Here is a 16,107-nt window from a genome sequence, read left to right as displayed (position 1 = left end):
GAGTATGAGCGTGCTTATTCCAAAATGAGTATGCGCATGTGCATTCAAAAACGAGTATGCGCGTGCGCATTCAAAAACGAGTACGCGCGTGTGCATTCAAAAACGAGTATGCGCGTGCGTCTTCCGAAACGAGTATGCGCGTGAACATTCAAAACGAGTATGCGCGTGCGCAGTCAAAACAAGTATACGCGTGCGCATTCAAAAACGAGTACGCGTGTGCCTGTTCAAAAACGCGTTTGCGCGTGCGCATTCAAAAACGAGTATGCACGTGCTTTTGCAAAACGAGTATGCGTGTGTGCAATCAAAAACGACTATGCGCGTACCTATTTCAAAACGAGTATGCGCGTGTGCATTCAAAACCAAGTATGCGCGTGCGCAGTCAAAAACGAGTACGCGCATGCCTATTCAAAAACGAGTATGCGCGTGCGCCTTCCGAACCAGTATGCGCGTGCCTATTTCAAAACGAGTATGCGCGTGTGCATTCGAAAACGAGTATGCGCGTGCTTATTCCAAAACGAGTATGCGCGTGTGCATTCAAAAACGAGTATGCGCGTGCGCAATCAAAAACGAGTACGCGCGTGCGCATTATAAAACGAGTATGCGCGTTCGCATTCCAAAACGAGTATGCGCGTGCGTATTCCGAAACGAGTATGCGCGTTTTCATTCAAAAATGAGTATGCGCGTGCGCATTCAAGACTAGTATACGCTTGCGCATTCAAAAACGAGTAAGCGTGTGCCTGTTCAAAAAAGCCTATGCGCGTGCGCATTCAAAAAGGAGTATGCGCGTGCGCCTTCCCAAACGAGTATGCGCGTGCCCATTTCGAAACGAGTATGCGCGTGTGCATTCAAAAACGAGTATGAGCGTGTGCATTCAAAAACGAGTATTCGCGTGCCTATTCGAAAACGAGTATGCGCGTGTGCATTCAAAAACGAGTATACGCGTGCGCATTCAAAACGAGTGTACGCGAGCGCATTCAAAAACGAGTACGCGAATGCCTATTCAAAAACGAGCATGCGCGTGGGCATTTCGAAACGAGTATACACGTGCGCAGTCAAAAACGAGTATGCGCGTGCCTATTCAAAAACGAGTATGCGCGTGTGCATTCAAAACGAGTGTACGCGTGCCTATTCAAAAACGAGAATGCGCGTGCGCATTCCGAAACGAGTATACACGTGCGCATTCAAAAACGAGTATGCGCGTGCCTATTCAAAAACGAGTATGCGCGTGTGCATTCAAAACGAGTATACCCGTGCGCATTCATAACAAAGTACGCGTGTGCATGTTCAAAAACGCGTATGCGCGTTCGCTTTCAAAAACGAGCACGCACGTGCCTATTCCAAATCGAATATGCGCGTGCGCATTCCGAAACGAGTATGCGCGTATGCAATCAAAAACGAGAATGCGTGTTCACATTCAAAAACGAGTATGCGCGTGCCTATTCGAAAACAAGTATGCGCGTGCGCATTCCGAAACGAGTATACGCGTGCGCATTCAAAAACGAGTACGCGTGTGCATGTTGAAAAACGCGTATGCGCGTGCGCATTCAAAAACGAGTACGCACGTGCCTATTCCAAAAAGAGTACGCGCGTGTGCAATCAAAAACAAGTACGCGTGTGCATGTTCAAAAACGCGTATGCGCATTCGCATTCAAAAATGAGTACGCACGTGCCTATTTCAAAACGAGTATGCGCGTGTGCAATCAAAAACGAGTACGCGTGTGCATGTTCAAAAACGAGTATGCGTGTGCGCATTCAAAAACGAGTATGCGCGTGCCTATTCGAAAACGAGTATGCGGGTGCGCATTCCGAAACGAGTGTATGCGTGCGCATTCAAAAACGAGTACGCGCATGCCTATTCAAAAACGAGTATGCGCGTGTGCATTCAAATCCAGTATACGCGTGTGCATTCAAAAACGAGTACGCGTGTGCATGTTCAAAAACGCGTATGCGCGTTCGCGTTCAAAAACGAGTACGCGCGTGCCTATTCAAAAACGAGTATGCGCGTGCGCCTTCCAAAACGAGTATGCGCGTGCGTATTCCGAAACGAGTATGCGCGTGTGCATTCAAAAACGATTATGCTTGTGCGCATTCAAAAACGAGTATGCGCGTGCCTATTCGAAAACTAGTATGCGCGTGCGCATTCAAAACGAGTATACGCGTGCGCATTAAAAAACGAGTACGCGTGTGCATGTTCAAAAACGCGTATGCGCGTGCGCATTCAAAAACGAGTACGCGCGTCCCTATTCCGAAAGGAGTATGCGCGTGCGAATTAAAAAACGAGTACGCGCGTGCGCATTCAAAAACGAGTACGCGCATGCCTATTCAAAAACGAGTATGCGCGTGCGCCTTCCCAAACGAGTATGCGCGTGCCTATTTCGAAACGAGTATGCGCGTGTGCATTCAAAAACGAGTATGCGTGTGCGCATTCAAACACGAGTACGCGCGTGCCTATTCGAAAACGAGTATGCGCGTGTAGCATTCAAAAACGAGTATGCGCGTGCGCAATCAAAAACGAGTACGCGCGTGCCTATTCAAATCGAGTATACGCGTGCGCATTCCAAAACGAGTATGCGCGTGTGCATTCAAAAACGAGTATGCATGAGCGCGTTCAAAAACGAGTATGCGCGTGCTTATTCCAAAATGAGTATGCGCATGTGCATTCAAAAACGAGTATGCGCGTGCGCATTCGAAAACGAGTACGCGCGTGCGCATTCAAAAACGAGTATGCGCGTGCGTCTTCCGAAACGAGTATGCGCGTGAGCATTCAAAACGAGTATGCGCGTGAGCAGTCAAAACAAGTATACGCGTGCGCATTCAAAAACGAGTACGCGTGTGCCTGTTCAAAAACGCGTTTGCGCGTGCGCATTCAAAAACGAGTATGCACGTGCTTTTGCAAAACGATTATGCGTGTGTGCATTCAAAAACGACTATGCGCGTGCCTATTTCAAAACGAGTATGCGCGTGTGCATTCAAAACCAAGTATGCGCGTGCGCAGTCAAAAACGAGTACGCGCATGCCTATTCAAAAACGAGTATGCGCGTGCGCCTTCCAAACCAGCATGCGCGTGCCTATTTCAAAACGAGTATGCGCGTGTGCATTCAAAAACGAGTATGCGCGTGCCTATTCGAAAACGAGTATGCGCGTGTGCATTCAAAAACGAGTATGCGCGTGCGCAATCAAAAACGAGTACGCGCGTGCCTACTCCAAAACGAGTATGCGCGTGTGCATTCAAAAACGAGTATGCGTGTGCGCGTTCAAAAACGAGTATGCCCGTGCTTATTCCAAAACGAGTATGCGCATGTGCATTCAAAAACGAGTATGCGCGAGCGCAATAAAAAACGAGTACGCGCGTGCGCAATCAAAAACGAGTGTGCGCGTGCGCATTCCAAAACGAGTATGCGCGTGCGTATTCCGAAACGAGTATGCGCGTGTGCATTCAAAAACGAGTATGCGCGTGCGCATTCAAGACGAGTATGCGCGTGCACATTCAAAAACGAGTACGCATGTGCCTGTTCCAAAACGCGTATGCGCGTGCGCATTCAAAAACGAGTATGTACGTGCCTATTGCAAAACGAGTATGCGCGTGCGCATTCAAAAACGAGTACGCGTTTGCCTGTTCAAAAACGCGTATGCGCGTGCGCATTCAAAAACGAGTATGCACGTGCCTATTTCAAAACGAGTATGCGCGTGTGGATTCAAATACGAGTATGCGTGTGCGCATTCAAAAACGAGTATGCACGTGCCTATTCCAAAACGAGTACGCGCGTGTGCATTCAAATACGAGTATGCGTGTGCGCATTCAAAAACAAGTATGCGCGTGCCTATTCCAAAACGAGTATGCGCGTGTGCATTCAAAAACGAGTATGCGCGTGCGCCTTCAAAAACGAGTATGCGCGTGTGCATTCAAAAACGAGTATGCGCGTGCGCAATCATAAACGAGTACGCGCGTGCCTATTCAAAAACGAGTATACGCGTGCGCATCATAAAACGAGTATGCGCGTGTGTATTCAAAAACGAGTATGTGTGTGCGCGTTCAAAAACGAGTATGCGCGTGCTTATTCCAAAACGAGTATGCGCATGTGCATTCAAAAACGAGTATGCGCGTGCGCAGTCAAAAACGAGTACGCGCGTGCGCATTATAAAACGAGTATGCGCGTTCGCATTCCAAAACGAGTATGCGCGTGCGTATTCCGAAACGAGTATGCGCGTTTTCATTCAAAAATGAGTATGCGCGTGCGCATTCAAGACTAGTATACGCTTGCGCATTCAAAAACGAGTAAGCGTGTGCCTGTTCAAAAAAGCCTATGCGCGTGCGCATTCAAAAAGGAGTATGCGCGTGCGCCTTCCCAAACGAGTATGCGCGTGCCCATTTCGAAACGAGTATGCGCGTGTGCATTCAAAAACGAGTATGAGCGTGTGCATTCAAAAACGAGTATTCGCGTGCCTATTCGAAAACGAGTATGCGCGTGTGCATTCAAAAACGAGTATACGCGTGCGCATTCAAAACGAGTGTACGCGAGCGCATTCAAAAACGAGTACGCGAATGCCTATTCAAAAACGAGCATGCGCGTAGGCATTTCGAAACGAGTATACACGTGCGCAGTCAAAAACGAGTATGCGCGTGCCTATTCAAAAACGAGTATGCGCGTGTGCATTCAAAACGAGTGTACGCGTGCCTATTCAAAAACGAGAATGCGCGTGCGCATTCCGAAACGAGTATACACGTGCGCAGTCAAAAACGAGTATGCGCGTGCCTATTCAAAAACGAGTATGCGCGTGTGCATTCAAAACGAGTATACCCGTGCGCATTCATAACAAAGTACGCGTGTGCATGTTCAAAAACGCGTATGCGCGTTCGCTTTCAAAAACGAGCACGCACGTGCCTATTCCAAATCGAATATGCGCGTGCGCATTCCGAAACGAGTATGCGCGTGTGCAATCAAAAACGAGTATGCGTGTTCACATTCAAAAACGAGTATGCGCGTGCCTATTCGAAAACAAGTATGCGCGTGCGCATTCCGAAACGAGTATACGCGTGCGCATTCAAAAACGAGTACGCGTGTGCATGTTGAAAAACGCGTATGCGCGTGCGCATTCAAAAACGAGTACGCACGTGCCTATTCCAAAAAGAGTACGCGCGTGTGCAATCAAAAACAAGTACGCGTGTGCATGTTCAAAAACGCGTATGCGCATTCGCATTCAAAAATGAGTACGCACGTGCCTATTTCAAAACGAGTATGCGCGTGTGCAATCAAAAACGAGTACGCGTGTGCATGTTCAAAAACGCGTATGCGCATTCGCATTCAAAAACGAGTACGCACGTGCCTATTTCAAAACGAGTATGCGCGTGCGCATTCCAAAACGAGTATGCGCGTGTGCATTCAAAAACGAGTATGCGTGTGCGCATTCAAAAACGAGTATGCGCGTGCCTATTCGAAAACGAGTATGCGCGTGCGCATTCCGAAACGAGTGTATGCGTGCGCATTCAAAAACGAGTACGCGCATGCCTATTCAAAAACGAGTATGCGCGTGTGCATTCAAATCCAGTATACGCGTGTGCATTCAAAAACGAGTACGCGTGTGCATGTTCAAAAACGCGTATGCGCGTTCGCGTTCAAAAACGAGTACGCGCGTGCCTATTCAAAAACGAGTATGCGCGTGCGCCTTCCAAAACGAGTATGCGCGTGCGTATTCCGAAACGAGTATGCGCGTGTGCATTCAAAAACGATTATGCTTGTGCGCATGCAAAAACGAGTATGCGCGTGCCTATTCGAAAACTAGTATGCGCGTGCGCATTCAAAACGAGTATACGCGTGCGCATTAAAAAACGAGTACGCGTGTGCATGTTCAAAAACGCGTATGCGCGTGCGCATTCAAAAACCAGTACGCGCGTCCCTATTCCGAAAGGAGTATGCGCGTGCGAATTAAAAAACGAGTACGCGCGTGCGCATTCAAAAACGAGTACGCGCATGCCTATTCAAAAACGAGTATGCGCGTGCGCCTTCCCAAACGAGTATGCGCGTGCCTATTTCGAAACGAGTATGCGCGTGTGCATTCGAAAACGAGTATGCGTGTGCGCATTCAAACACGAGTACGCGCGTGCCTATTCGAAAACGAGTATGCGCGTGTAGCATTCAAAAACGAGTATGCGCGTGCGCAATCAAAAACGAGTACGCGCGTGCCTATTCAAATCGAGTATACGCGTGCGCATTCCAAAACGAGTATGCGCGTGTGCATTCAAAAACGAGTATGCATGAGCGCGTTCAAAAACGAGTGTGCGCGTGCTTATTCCAAAATGAGTATGCGCATGTGCATTCAAAAACGAGTATGCGCGTGCGAATTCAAAAACGAGTACGCGCGTGCGCATTCAAAAACGAGTATGCGCGTGCGTCTTCCGAAACGAGTATGCGCGTGCGAATTCAAAAACGAGTACGCGCGTGAGCATTCAAAACGAGTATGCGCGTGCGCAGTCAAAACAAGTATACGCGTGCGCATTCAAAAACGAGTACGCGTGTGCCTGTTCAAAAACGCGTTTGCGCGTGCGCATTCAAAAACGAGTATGCACGTGCTTTTGCAAAACGAGTATGCGTGTGTGCATTCAAAAACGACTATGCGCGTGCCTATTTCAAAACGAGTATGCGCGTGTGCATTCAAAACCAAGTATGCGCGTGCGCAGTAAAAAACGAGTACGCGCATGCCTATTCAAAAACGAGTATGCGCGTGCGCCTTCCAAACCAGCATGCGCGTGCCTATTTCAAAACGAGTATGCGCGTGTGCATTCAAAAACGAGTATGCGCGTGCCTATTCGAAAACGAGTATGCGCGTGTGCATTCAAAAACGAGTATGCGCGTGCGCAATCAAAAACGAGTATGCGCGTGCCTACTCCAAAACGAGTATGCGCGTGTGCATTCAAAAACGAGTATGCGTGTGCGCGTTCAAAAACGAGTATGCCCGTGCTTATTCCAAAACGAGTATGCGCATGTGCATTCAAAAACGAGTATGCGCGAGCGCAATAAAAAACGAGTACGCGCGTGCGCAATCAAAAACGAGTGTGCGCGTGCGCATTCCAAAACGAGTATGCGCGTGCGTATTCCGAAACGAGTATGCGCGTGTGCATTCAAAAACGAGTATGCGCGTGCGCATTCAAGACGAGTATGCGCGTGCGCATTCAAAAACGAGTACGCATGTGCCTGTTCCAAAACGCGTATGCGCGTGGGCATTCAAAAACGAGTATGTACGTGCCTATTGCAAAACGAGTATGCGCGTGCGCATTCAAAAACGAGTACGCGTTTGCCTGTTCAAAAACGCGTATGCGCGTGCGCATTCAAAAACGAGTATGCACGTGCCTATTTCAAAACGAGTATGCGCGTGTGGATTCAAATACGAGTATGCGTGTGCGCATTCAAAAACGAGTATGCACGTGCCTATTCCAAAACGAGTACGTGCGTGTGCATTCAAATACGAGTATGCGTGTGCGCATTCAAAAACAAGTATGCGCGTGCCTATTCCAAAACGAGTATGCGCGTGTGCATTCAAAAACGAGTATGCGCGTGCGCCTTCAAAAACGAGTATGCGCGTGTGCATTCAAAAACGAGTATGCGCGTGCGCAATCATAAACGAGTACGCGCGTGCCTATTCAAAAACGAGTATACGCGTGCGCATCATAAAACGAGTATGCGCGTGTGTATTCAAAAACGAGTATGTGTGTGCGCGTTCAAAAACGAGTATGCGCGTGCTTATTCCAAAACGAGTATGCGCATGTGCATTCAAAAACGAGTATGCGCGTGCGCAATCAAAAACGAGTACGCGCGTGCGCATTATAAAACGAGTATGCGCGTTCGCATTCCAAAACGAGTATGCGCGTGCGTATTCCGAAACGAGTATGCGCGTTTTCATTCAAAAATGAGTATGCGCGTGCGCATTCAAGACTAGTATACGCTTGCGCATTCAAAAACGAGTAAGCGTGTGCCTGTTCAAAAAAGCCTATGCGCGTGCGCATTCAAAAAGGAGTATGCGCGTGCGCCTTCCCAAACGAGTATGCGCGTGCCCATTTCGAAACGAGTATGCGCGTGTGCATTCAAAAACGAGTATGAGCGTGTGCATTCAAAAACGAGTATTCGCGTGCCTATTCGAAAACGAGTATGCGCGTGTGCATTCAAAAACGAGTGTACGCGTGCGCATTCAAAACGAGTGTACGCGAGCGCATTCAAAAACGAGTACGCGAATGCCTATTCAAAAACGAGCATGCGCGTGCGCATTCCGAAACGAGTATACACGTGCGCAGTCAAAAACGAGTATGCGCGTCCCTATTCAAAAACGAGTATGCGCGTGTGCATTCAAAACGAGTATACCCGTGCGCATTCATAACAAAGCACGCGTGTGCATGTTCAAAAACGCGTATGCGCGTTCGCTTTCAAAAACGAGCACGCACGTGCCTATTCCAAAACGAATATGCGTGTGTGCATTCAAAAACGACTATGCGCGTGCCTATTTCAAAACGAGTATGCGCGTGTGCATTCAAAACCAAGTATGCGCGTGCCTATTCGAAAACGAGTATGCGCGTGTGCATTCAAAAACGAGTATGCGCGTGCGCAATCAAAAACAAGTACGCGCGTGCCTACTCCAAAACGAGTATGCGCGTGTGCATTCAAAAACGAGTGTGCGCGTGCGCATTCCAAAACGAGTATGCGCGTGCGTATTCCGAAACGAGTATGCGCGTGTGCATTCAAAAACGAGTATGCGCGTGCGCATTCAAGACGAGTATACGCGTGCGCATTCAAAAACGAGTACGCGTGTGCCTGTTCAAAAACGCGTATGCGCGTGCGCATTCAAAAACGAGTATGCACGTGCCTATTGCAAAACGAGTATGCGCGTGCGCATTCAAAAACGAGTACGCGTGTGCCTGTTCAAAAACGCGTATGCGCGTGCGCATTCAAAAACGAGTATGCACGTGCCTATTTCAAAACGAGTATGCGCGTGTGGATTCAAATACGAGTATGCGTTTGCGCATTCAAAAACGAGTATGCACGTGCCTATTCCAAAACGAGTACACGCGTGTGCATTCAAATACGAGTATGCGTGTGCGCATTCAAAAACAAGTATGCGCGTGCCTATTCCAAAACGAGTATGCGCGTGTGCATTCAAAAACGAGTATGCACGTGCACCTTCAAAAACGAGTATGCGCGTGTGCATTCAAAAACGAGTATGCGCGTGCGCAATCATAAACGAGTACGCGCGTGCCTATTCAAAAACGAGTATACGCGTGCGCATCATAAAACGAGCATGCGCGTGTGTATTCAAAAACGAGTATGTGTGTGCGCGTTCAAAAACGAGTATGCGCGTGCTTATTCCAAAACGAGTATGCGCATGTGCATTCAAAAACGAGTATGCGCGTGCGCAATCAAAAACGAGTACGCGTGTGCGCATTATAAAATGAGTATGCGCGTTCGCATTCCAAAACGAGTATGCGCGTGCGTATTCCGAAACGAGTATGCGCGTTTGCATTCAAAAACGAGTATGCGCGTGCGCATTCAAGACGAGTATACGCGTGCGCATTCAAAAACGAGTAAGCGTGTGCCTGTTCAAAAAAGCCTATGCGCGTGCGCATTCAAAAACGAGTGTGCGCGTGCGCCTTCCCAAACGAGTATGCGCGTGCCCATTTCGAAACGAGTATGCGCGTGTGCATTCAAAAACGAGTATGCGCGTGTGGTTCAAAAACGAGTATTCGCGTGCCTATTCGAAAACGAGTATGCGCGTGTGCATTCAAAAACGAGTATACGCGTGCGAATTCAAAACGAGTGTACGCGAGCGCATTCAAAAACGAGTACGCGCGTGCCTATTCAAAAACGAGCATGCGCGTGCGCATTCAGAAACGAGTATACACGTGCCCAGTCAAAAACGAGTATGCGCGTGCCTATTCAAAAACGAGTATGTGCGTGTGCATTCAAAACGAGTGTACGCGTGCCTATTCAAAAACGAGCATGCGCGTGCGCATTCCGAAACGAGTATACACGTGTGCAGTCAAAAACGAGTATGCGCGTGCCTATTCAAAAACGAGTATGCGCGTGTGCATTCAAAACGAGTATACCCGTGCGCATTCATAACAAAGTACGCGTGTGCATGTTCAAAAATGCGTATGCGCGTTCGCTTTCAAAAACGAGCACGCACGTGCCTATTCCAAAACGAATATGCGCGTGCGCATTCCGAAACGAGTATGCGCGTGTGCAATCAAAAACGAGTATGCGTGTTCGCATTCAAAAACGAGTATGCGCGTGCCTATTCGTAAACAAGTATGTTCGTGCGCATTCCGAAACGAGTATACGCGTGCGCATTCAAAAACGAGTACGCGTGTGCATGTTCAAAAACGCGTATGCGCGTGCGCATTCAAAAACGAGTACGCACGTGCCTATTGCAAAAAGAGTACGCGCGTGTGCATTCAAAAACGAGTACGCGTGTGCATGTTCAAAAATGCGTATGCGCGTTCGCATTCAAAAACGAGTACGCACGTGCCTATTTCAAAACGAGTATGCGCGTGTGCAATCAAAAACGAGTACGCGTGTGCATGTTCGAAAACGCGTATGCGCGTTCACATTCAAAAACGAGTACGCACGTGCCTTTTTCAAAACGAGTATGCGCGTGCGCATTCCAAAACGAGTATGCGCGTGCGTATTCCGAAACGAGTATGCGCGTGTGCATGTTCAAAAACGCGTATGCGCGTTCGCTTTCAAAAACGAGCACGCACGTGCCTATTCCAAAACGAATATGCGCGTGCGAATTCTGAAACGAGTATGCGCGTGTGCATTCAAAAACGCGTATGCGCGTTCGCATTCAAAAACGAGTACGCACGTGCCTATTCTAAAACGAGTATGCGCGTGCGCATTCCGAAACGAGTATGCGCGTGCGTATTCCGAAACAAGTAGGTGCGTGTGCATTCAAAAACGAGTATGCGTGTACGCATTCAAAAACGAGTATGCGCGTGCCTATTCGAAAACGAGTATGCACGTGCGCATTCCAAAACGAGTATGCGCGTGCGTATTCCGAAACGAGTATGCGCGTGTGCATGTTCAAAAACGCGTATGCGCGTTCGCTTTCAAAAACGAGCACGCACGTGCCTATTCCAAAACGAGTATGCGCGTGCGCATTCCGAAACGAGTATGCGCGTGCGTATTCCGAAACGAGTATGCGCGTGTGCATTCAAAAACGAGTATGCGTGTACGCATTCAAAAACGAGTACGCGCGTGCCCATTCAAAAACGAGTATGCGCGTGTGCATTCAAAACGAGTATACGCGTGCGCATTCAAAAACGAGTACGCGTGTGCGTGTTCAAAAACGCGTATGCGCGTTCGCGTTCAAAAACGAGTACGCGCGTGCCTATTCAAAAACGAGTAGTCGCATGCGTATTCCAAAACGAGTATGCGCGTGTGCATTCAAAAACGAGTATGCGTGTGCGCATTCAAAAACGAGTATGCGCGTGCCTATTCGAAAACGAGTATGTGCGTGCCCATTCCGAAACGAGTATATGCGTGCGCATTCAAAAAAGAGTACGCGCATGCCTATTCAAAAACGAGTATGCGCGTGTGCATTCAAAACCAGTATACGCGTGTGCATTCAAAAACGAGTACGCGTGTGCATGTTCAAAAACGCGTATGCGCGTTCGCGTTCAAAAACGAGTACGTGCGTGCCTATTCAAAAACGAGTATACGCGTGCGCCTTCCAAAACGAGTATGCGAGTGCGTATTCCGAAACGAGTATGCGCGTGTGCATTCAAAAACGAGTATGCTTGTGCGCATTCAAAAACGAGTATGCGCGTGCCTATTCGAAAACTAGTATGCGCATGTGCATTCAAAAACGAGTATGCGCGTGCGCATTCAAAAACGAGTACGCGCGTGCGCATTCAAAAACGAGTATGCACGTGCGTATTCCGAAACGAGTATGCGCGTGAGCAGTCAAAACAAGTATACGCGTGCGCAATCAAAAACGAGTACGCGTGTGCCTGTTCAAAAACGCGTATGCGCGTGCGCTATCAAAAACGAGTATGCACGTGCTTTTGCAAAACGAGTATGCGTGTGTGCATTCAAAAACGACTATGCGCGTGCCTATTTCAAAACGAGTATGCGCGTGTGCATGTTCAAAAACGCGTATGCGCGTTCGCTTTCAAAAACGAGCACGCACGTGCCTATTCCAAAACGAATATGCGCGTGCGAATTCTGAAACGAGTATGCGCGTGTGCATTCAAAAACGCGTATGCGCGTTCGCATTCAAAAACGAGTACGCACGTGCCTATTCTAAAACGAGTATGCGCGTGCGCATTCCGAAACGAGTATGCGCGTGCGTATTCCGAAACGAGTAGGTGCGTGTGCATTCAAAACCGAGTATGCGTGTACGCATTCAAAAACGAGTATGCGCGTGCCTATTCGAAAACGAGTATGCGCGTGCGCATTCCAAAACGAGTATGCGCGTGCGTATTCCGAAACGAGTATGCGCTTGTGCATGTTCAAAAACGCGTATGCGCGTTCGCTTTCAAAAACGAGCACGCACGTGCCTATTCCAAAACGAGTATGCGCGTGCGCATTCCGAAACGAGTATGCGCGTGCGTATTCCGAAACGAGTAGGCGCGTGTGCATTCAAAAACGAGTATGCGTGTACGCATTCAAAACGAGTATGCGCGTGCCTATTCGAAAACGAGTATGCGCGTGCGCATTCCGAAACGAGTATACGCGTGCGCATTCAAAAACGAGTACGCGCGTGCCCATTCAAAAACGAGTATGCGCGTGTGCATTCAAAACGAGTATACGCGTGCGCATTCAAAAACGAGTACGCGTGTGCGTGTTCAAAAACGCGTATGCGCGTTCGCGTTCAAAAACGAGTACGCGCGTGCCTATTCAAAAACGAGTAGTCGCATGCGTATTCCAAAACGAGTATGCGCGTGTGCATTCAAAAACGAGTATGCGTGTGCGCATTCAAAAACGAGTATGCGCGTGCCTATTCGAAAACGAGTATGCGCGTGCGCATTCCGAAACGAGTATATGCGTGCGCATTCAAAAACGAGTACGCGCATGCCTATTCAAAAACGAGTATGCGCGTGTGCATTCAAAACCAGTATACGCGTGTGCATTCAAAAACGAGTACGCGTGTGCATGTTCAAAAACGCGTTTGCGCGTACGCGTTCAAAAACGAGTACGTGCGTGCCTATTCAAAAATGAGTATGCGCGTGCGCCTTCCAAAACGAGTATGCGAGTGCGTATTCCGAAACGAGTATGCGCGTGTGCATTCAAAAACGAGTATGCTTGTGCGCATTCAAAAACGAGTATGCGCGTGCCTATTCGAAAACTAGTATGCGCGTGCGCATTCAAAACGAGTATACGCGTGCGCATTAAAAAACGAGTACGCGTGTGCCTATTCAAAAACGAGTATGCGCGTGCGCCTTCCCAAACGAGTATGCGCGTGCCTATTTCGAAACGAGTATGCGCGTGTGCATTCAAAAACGAGTATGCGTGTGCGCATTCAAACACGAGTACGCGCGTGCCTTTTCGAAAACGAGTATGCGCGTGTGCATTCAAAAACGAGTATGCGCGTGCGCAACCAAACGAGTACGCGCGTGCCTATTCAAAAACGAGTATACGCGTGCGCATTCCAAAACGAGTATGCGCGTGTGCATTCAAAAACGAGTATGCATGTGCGCGTTCAAAAACGAGTATGCGCGTGCTTATTCCAAAATGAGTGTGCGCATCTGCATTCAAAAACGAGTATGCGCGTGCGCATTCAAAAACGAGTACGCGCGTGCGCATTCAAAAACGAGTATGCGCGTGCGTATTCCGAAACGAGTATGCGCGTGAGCATTCAAAACGAGTATGCGCGTGCGCAGTCAAAACAAGTATACGCGTGCGCATTCAAAAACGAGTACGCGTGTGCCTGTTCAAAAACGCGTATGCGCGTGCGCATTCAAAAACGAGTTTGCACGTGCTTTTGCAAAACGAGTATGCGTGTGTGCATTCAAAAACGACTATGCGCGTGCCTATTTCAAAACGAGTATGCGCGTGTGCATGTTCAAAAACGCGTATGCGCGTTCGCTTTCAAAAACGAGCACGCACGTGCCTATTCCAAAACGAATATGCGCGTGCGACTTCTGAAACGAGTATGCGCGTGTGCATTCAAAAACGCGTATGCGCGTTCGCATTCAAAAACGAGTACGCACGTGCCTATTCTAAAACGAGTATGCGCGTGCGCATTCCGAAACGAGTATGCGCGTGCGTATTCCGAAACGAGTATGTGCGTGTGCATTCAAAAACGAGTATGCGTGTACGCATTCAAAAACGAGTATGCGCGTGCCTATTCGAAAACGAGTATGCGCGTGCGCATTCCAAAACGAGTATGCGCGTGCGTATTCCGAAACGAGTATGCGCTTGTGCATGTTCAAAAACGCGTATGCGCGTTCGCTTTCAAAAACGAGCACGCACGTGCCTATTCCAAAACGAGTATGCGCGTGCGCATTCCGAAACGAGTATGCGCGTGCGTATTCCGAAACGAGTAGGCGCGTGTGCATTCAAAAACGAGTATGCGTGTACGCATTCAAAAACGAGTATGCGCGTGCCTATTCGAAAACGAGTATGCGCGTGCGCATTCCGAAACGAGTATACGCGTGCGCATTCAAAAACGAGTACGCGCGTGCCCATTCAAAAACGAGTATGCGCGTGTGCATTCAAAACGAGTATACGCGTGCGCATTCAAAAACGAGTACGCGTGTGCGTGTTCAAAAACGCGTATGCGCGTTCGCGTTCAAAAACGAGTACGCACGTGCCTATTCAAAAACGAGTAGTCGCATGCGTATTCCAAAACGAGTATGCGCGTGTGCATTCAAAAACGAGTATGCGTGTGCGCATTCAAAAACGAGTATGCGCGTGCCTATTCGAAAACGAGTATGCGCGTGCGCATTCCGAAACGAGTATACGCGTGCGCATTCAAAAACGAGTACGCGCATGCCTATTCAAAAACGAGTATGCGCGTGTGCATTCAAAACCAGTATACGCGTGTGCATTCAAAAACGAGTACGCGTGTGCATGTTCAAAAACGCGTTTGCGCGTACGCGTTCAAAAACGAGTACGTGCGTGCCTATTCAAAAATGAGTATGCGCGTGCGCCTTCCAAAACGAGTATGCGAGTGCGTATTCCGAAACGAGTATGCGCGTGTGCATTCAAAAACGAGTATGCGCGTGCCTATTCGAAAACAAGTATGCGCGTGCGCATTCCGAAACGAGTATACGCGTGCGCATTCAAAAACGAGTACGCGTGTGCATGTTCAAAAACGCGTATGCGCGTGCGCAATCAAAAACGAGTACGCACGTGCCTATTCCAAAAAGAGTACGCGCGTGTGCAATCAAAAACGAGTACGCGTGTGCATGTTCAAAAACGCGTATGCGCGTTCGCATTCAAAAACGAGTACGCACGTGCCTATTTCAAAACGAGTATGCGCGTGTGCAATCAAAAACGAGTATGCGTGTGCGCATTCAAAAACGAGTATGCGCGTGCCTATTCGAAAACGAGTATGCGCGTGCGCATTCCGAAACGAGTATATGCGTGCGCATTCAAAAACGAGTACGTGCGTGCCTATTCAAAAATGAGTATGCGCGTGCGCCTTCCAAAACGAGTATGCGAGTGCGTATTCCGAAACGAGTATGCGCGTGTGCATTCAAAAACGAGTATGCTTGTGCGCATTCAAAAACGAGTATGCGCGTGCCTATTCGAAAACTAGTATGCGCGTGCGCATCCAAAACGAGTATACGCGTGCGCATTAAAAAACGAGTACGCGTGTGCCTATTCAAAAACGAGTATGCGCGTGCGCCTTCCCAAACGAGTATGCGCGTGCCTATTTCGAAACGAGTATGCGCGTGTGCAATCAAAAACGAGTATGCGTGTGCGCATTCAAACACGAGTACGCGCGTGCCTTTTCGAAAACGAGTATGCGCGTGTGCATTCAAAAACGAGTATGCGCGTGCGCAATCAAAAACGAGTACGCGCGTGCCTATTCAAAAACGAGTATACGCGTGCGCATTCCAAAACGAGTATGCGCGTGTGCATTCAAAAACGAGTATGCATGTGCGCGTTCAAAAAC

This window comes from Rhipicephalus microplus, chromosome 8, assembly GCF_043290135.1.
Source record: "Rhipicephalus microplus isolate Deutch F79 chromosome 8, USDA_Rmic, whole genome shotgun sequence".
In the NCBI taxonomy this organism is placed as follows: Eukaryota; Metazoa; Arthropoda; class Arachnida; order Ixodida; family Ixodidae; genus Rhipicephalus; species Rhipicephalus microplus.
This window is presented reverse-complemented; position numbering follows the sequence as displayed.